This window comes from Carlito syrichta, unplaced genomic scaffold (genome assembly GCF_000164805.1).
Source record: "Carlito syrichta isolate Samal-C Ts95f unplaced genomic scaffold, Tarsius_syrichta-2.0.1 Scaffold256582, whole genome shotgun sequence".
In the NCBI taxonomy this organism is placed as follows: Eukaryota; Metazoa; Chordata; class Mammalia; order Primates; family Tarsiidae; genus Carlito; species Carlito syrichta.
The window spans coordinates 299,738-305,944 of NW_007200678.1; positions in this window are offsets into that span (position 1 = coordinate 299,738).

Here is a 6,207-nt window from a genome sequence, read left to right on the forward strand (position 1 = left end):
AAGATTGCCGGAGCCTAGCAGGTCGAGGCTGTGGTGGCCGGGTGCGGCCGCTGCACTCCAGTCTGGGTGACAGAGTGAGACTCCAACTGAAAAAAATTAAAAATAAAATAAAATAATAAAAAATAGCTTATTAGTGCTTAGCAGGAATGGACCCACAATTGGTTTCAAAGGCTTCTTGTACATTTAGCATAGAGTGTTCTAAACAATCCATTATTCAAGTAACATAGATAAAATTCCTACTGATAGACAGCCTGATATCTCATTCAGCTAGAATGCTGGGGAAGGTCTTCTACTAAAGACTTGGGTAGGGGCCGCACACTGTGGCTCACACCTAAAATCCCAGCACTTTGGGAGGCCAAGGTGAGAGGATTGCCTGAGCCCACAGGTTGGACACCAGCCTGGGCAATTTGGCGAGACCTCGTCTCTACAATAAGTAAAAAAACTTAACCAGGTGTGGTGGTGTGTGCCTATAGTTGCAGCTACTCAGAAGGCTGAGAGGGAAGGATCTCCTGAGCCCAGCAGGTTGAGGTTGCAGTGGCCAGGAGTGTGCTACTGCGCTCCAGCCTGGGTGACAGAGTGAGACTCCAACTCAAAAAAAAAACAACTTGCATAGAGTCTTGGAGTGACAGTTTCTGGTTGCCTCAGGGGAACCTCTAGGCTCTTCATGTCTGAGACCAGCCTGGGAGCTCAGAATGGGGGTCAGCCCCTGGGCAGCTGGTGAGTCAGAAGCAGCTGTGTCCCCTGGGGAAGGGCTGCACTGTCGAAGGGGCTGCTGGGCCAGCCATGGGCAGCTCTGCAGAAGAGTAGTGCCCCCTAGTCCTTGCTGGTCATGGACCACAGAGGCAGTCACGGGTTGGAATATGATTTCAGGGACTCATAGGAGTTGGGGTGGGGACGGAGGGTTGAAGTCAATTAAAGGTTTGTGTCCTGGTAGAGGCAAGGAGGATGATGATACCTTTCACAACAGTTAAAAAAGATTTTGGAGAAAGGGAGGGTGTGTTCAGAACTTGAGATGATGAACTTGAAATTCTACTTGACTGAGATTAATTCTTCTGAATTTAAAACCTTCTTAACAATCTCTTGGAATCTTCTCTCTGTTTTTGTTTGTTTGTTTGGGTCTTTTTAGTTGGAGTCTCACTCTGTCGCCCAGGCTGGAGTGTAGTGGCACGCTTTTGGTCACCGCAGCCTCGACCTGCTGGGCTCAGGCAAGCCTTCCACCTCAGCCTTGCAAGTGGCTGGAACTACAGGCACATGCCCTGGTAATTCTTTGATTTATGGTAGAGATGAGGTTTCACTAAGTTGCCCCGGCTAGTCTAGAACCACTGAGCTCAGGCGATCCTCTTGCCTCCACCTCCCAAAGTGCTGGAATTACAGGTGTGAGCCACTGTGCCCAACTCTTTTTATGGGCTTTAATGAATGGGGCATTGTTTATTTGGTTCTTAATATATAGAAAATCATTTTAGAAGGGAAATTATCCCCTTATATAATCTATTTTACCTAAAAAACTGTTTTACTCAACCAGGTTCATGAACTGTGTTGTGTTCTTTTTTTTTTTTTTTTTTTTTTTTTTTTGCATAGTCTCACTCTGTCACCCAGGTTGAAGAGCAGTGGCACACTCTCAACCTGCTGGGCTCAGGTGATCCTCCTGCCTCCGACTTCCAAGTAGCTGGAACTACAGATGCACACCACCACACCCAGCTAATTGTTTGATTTATTATGGAAATGAGGTCTTGCCAAGTTGCCCAGGTTGGTCTCAAACCCTTGGGCTCAGGCAATCCTCTTGCCGTGGCCTCTGAAAGTGTTGGGATTACAGGCACGAGCCACCATGCCCAGCCTATTTTTTCATGTTCATAAATTGCTCATTGCTTAGTTGGGGAAAGCCCTTAGCCAAATATTGAGTAAAGCAACAGAAATTGAAGTGCAAAATAGAAAGTTTTTTGCAAAATGAAATAACAACTGTCCTTTAGCCTACCCACCTTAACAGATTTTCAGCTCCCCAGGTGCTACTTGTATATATACAATTGTCCTGGTTTTCAGGACACAAGATCACAGTTAAAGGACTGAATAGTTTCAGGAGAACTTGACTTTCACAAGCTTTCCTTTCCACATCTCAGTTATCAAGAATTCCCAAAGCATCTTTGGCAGGAATTCAGTCTTTCTTCCACTGGAGGACTTTGAGCTAGGGCTTGGTGGAATCTCCCACCTGACAGCTGCCTTGGCCCCTGCCAGCACTGCTAAGCCAAGGGGAGGCCTGGGACCTGCCTCCGTGGCAAGAGTGGAGGGTCAGCCAGCTTGGTGCTGAGAGCTCAGGGTTCGGGGCTCAGGGCACCTGGCTGGGAGTCTCTTCTGCTAGGCCCACACATGCTCCCTGGGCTCATATAGGGTGAGGCCATGGTGCCTGCCCTGGTTCATGCTACAGAGGGGGGCTGGATGACCCATTGAGATGCCCCCCCAAGAACTATATGGAGAGGCAGTAGGGGTGTCTCCTGCCTTACATATGAGACAGTCACTTCTTGTCCCCATCCCAGGTACCTGACCCAAATTCTTCTGCGGAAGAGAAATGCCTGAATTTTCCTCCCTGGAGCCCTTAATTAGGAATGTTAAAGATTTGTTCTGTAGGAATGAGCCCCTTTGGTTACTTGGTCAATTATTTGGTGTTCACCCTCAGCCTGCAAATAGGCTTTCAAGGACCTTTAAACCTTGCTTCTGGTTTTTTGTGTGTTTTTTTCTTTTTCTTTTTCTTTCTTTTTTTTTTTTTTTTTTTTTGAGTCTGAATCTTACTCTGTCGCCCAAGCTGGAGTGCAGTGGCATGCTCACGGCCACCGCACCTCCATCTGCTGGGTTCAGGCAATTCTTCCGCCTCAGCCTTCCAAGTATCTGGAACTACGGGCACGCACCACCATGCCCGGCTAATTTTTTGATTTATTTTAGAGATGAGGTCTCGCCAAGTTGCCCAGGCTGGCCTCGAACCCGTGGGCTCAGGCAATCCTCTCTCTTCGGTCTTCCAAAGTACTGGGATTATAGGCGTGAGCCACTGCACGCCCCGCCTGTTTCTAGTTTTTAAAAATCAGTATCGCCTCCTCCCTCTTCTCCTCCCCGCAGCACTGACTCTGCACCAGGTCCTGCACTAATGAAATCTCACCACAGCCCTGTGACACAGGTTCTCTGAAAGTCGTCAGAATCAGAATGGAATCACTTTTGTCTAACCCTAATAATGAAAAATAATGAAGCTGGGAGAATGCAGGAGACCCTCATGCACACGCGCCTGATGCACCTCTAATGGAAACTATGACAAAGACACAGGGAAGGGCTCTTAGGTACAGAAGACTTTCACAGGAGCTCTTACCAGGGACTTTGCAAACCGTAGTGTGCTACACGGTTTACAAGGGCAGCTAGCTGGATGCACAAGAAGACTTGCCTGACACACTGTCTCCACTAATAAGCTGACGTCAGCTCCTGGACTAAGCCCATAACCAATGGTCTCTTTGTCTCAAAACAACTTCTGATACTCCTCCTCCTACCTTGCAAAGCCTCCCCTGCCTCAGCTTCCTCCTATACTTCCATAGTTTGCTATGGCCAGGGTTCCTCATGGCAAAGCTGCTGCTTATTCTCAATTAAGCCCAAGGTTTTTAGAGCCTCTCTCTTTTTATTAGGTGGACAGTCCTGTCACTCTTCTCATTTGCAGATGAAGGAATTAAAGTTTGGAGAGAATCACTTCTGAAGGATGCCCGGCAAGTGCTGGATAGGGAACCTGAACTCAGACCCAAAGACTACTTAATTTATATTTTCTTTTAAATCAATGTTTCTTAAAACTCAGTTATTCACGTATGACTTGGACAATTTTTTTTGACCATTGCTATATACAGCCTGTAGGATTACTTGCTTAATTAATTAATTGATTTTATTTGCTTATTTATTTATTTTTTAGTAGGAGTCTCACTCTGTGACCCAGGCTGGAGGGGAGTGGCACGCTCCTGTCCACCACAGGCTCGACCTGCTTGGGCTCAGGCAATCCTTCCACCTCAGCCTTCCAAGTAGCTGGAACTACAGGCACATGCCACCACACCCAGCTAATTTTTAGATTTATTGTAGAGATGGGGTCTCACCAAGTTGTTTAGGCTGGTCTTGAACCCATGGGCTCAGGCAATCCTCTCACCTTGACCTCCCAAAGTGCTGGGATTATAGGTGTGAGCCACCACACCCAGTCGTATTTTTATTTTTTTGAGTTGGTGTCTCACTCTGTTGCCCAGGCTAGAGTGCAGTGGCATGCTCACGGCCACCACAGCCTTGACCTACTGGACTCAGGTGCTCCTTTCACCTCAGTCTTCCAAGTAGCTGGAACTACAGGCACATGCCACTACACCTGGCTAATTTTGCAATTTATTGTAGAGATGAGGTCTCACCATGTTGCCCACCCAGGCTGGTCTCGAACCCATGGGTTCAGGCAATCCTCTTGCCTCTGCCTCCCAAAGTGCTGGGATAACAGGCATGAGCCACTGAGCCTGGCTGAAATTTTTTATTTAAATAAGTTCGGTTTTTCCTTACATTTATTAGGAAAGGTAACCTGTAGCTACTAAAAATGGAATCACCATCTCCCGCCATAAGTGGAAGGCAACTGTATATTCCTCACAAACCAACAAAAACACCATTGTGACATTCTCCTCAGGTCCTTTTCCTGCCTGGGCTCTGAGTCTAAAGCATTCTTGATCTTGTTAAAGGGGAGATGGCAAAGTTAGGGTGGCAGTGAAGACACTCTGGAACCAACTGAGATTCATTCCCAGACCTCATCGGAAGGGTTGGTAGAGAAACAAAAAAATAACTTTCTCATTGTGAGGTTCAATGCTATTTAATGTCTGGTCTGGGTAGCAGCAAACACATCCCCCATTTCACCAAAACCCTCTGGAGTGTCACACTTTGGAAATATGCGTCTGTCCCATTTTGGAAATGCTGGTTGAGAGGAAAATGAGAAACGTAGCCAGAAAGAGGCATCTAATTCTGGATCAAATGGCAAACTGTGTCTTCTTTTTTCTTTCTTTCTCTTCAAGCTATGTCAAACATCAAGAATAGTGCATAAAACAGAAAGGTATGGATTAAAGAATAAATATAGACATGGACAATGATATAACCACTACCCAGATCAAGAAATAGTCTATTGTCAGGGTTGCTCCATCCCATCTGCACTTTCTCAGTTCATGGCTCCATCCCTTCCTTCCCCACCACTGGGAACCAATGACTTTTTTTTTTTTTGAGTTGGAGTCTCTGTCACCCAGGCTGGAGTGCAGTGGCACCCTCACAGCTACCACAGCCTCAACCTGCTATGCTCAGGTGATCCTTCCATCTCAGCCTTCCAGGTACCTGGAAATACAGGCACATGCCACCACATCCAGCTAATTCTTTGATTTATTGTAGAGATGAAGTCTGGCCAAGTTGCTCAGGCTGGTCTCAGATCCGTGAGCTCAGGCAATCCTCTCACCTCTGCCTCCCAAAGTGCTGGGATTACGAGTGTGAGACACCATGCCCAGCTGGGAACCACTGAATTTTTTTGACACTTATTTTCTTTCATACTTGTATCCTCCACATAGTTTAGTTTTGCCTAATTTGAACTTCATGCTAGTAAAACGCATGTTCATTCTTTTGTAACTTGCATCTTTCATTCAGTTTTCTGTGAGATTCATTTAATCTCATGTATGTTACAAAAGCCTGGAGATTTCCACTGCTATATAATAGTCTAGTTATGAAAATACTACATGACTGAGTGCCCTGGCTCATGCCTGTCATCTCAACACTTTCGGAGACCGAGGCAGGAGGATCACTTGAGACCGGGAGTTTGAGACCAGCCTGGGTAACGTAGGAATATCCTGTCTCCATGGAATTAAAATTTTAATAAATAAACACTACATCTTTTATTTTTTCTGCTGTTGTTGAACATTAGGACTATTTCCAACATTTGCTTATTTGATTTTTGTTTTGTTTGTTTTTTTGTTTTGTTTTGTTTTTTCTTTTTTTTTTTTTTTTTTTAGTTGGAGTCTCACTCTGTCACTCAGATTGGAGTGCAGTGGCCGCTCCCGGCCACTGCAGCCTCGACCTGCAGAGCTCTGGTGATCCTTCCGCCTCAGCCTTCCAAGTAGCTGGAACTACAGGCACACGCTACCATGCCCAGCTCATTTTTAATTTATTGTAGAGATGAGGTCTCACCAAGTTGCCCAG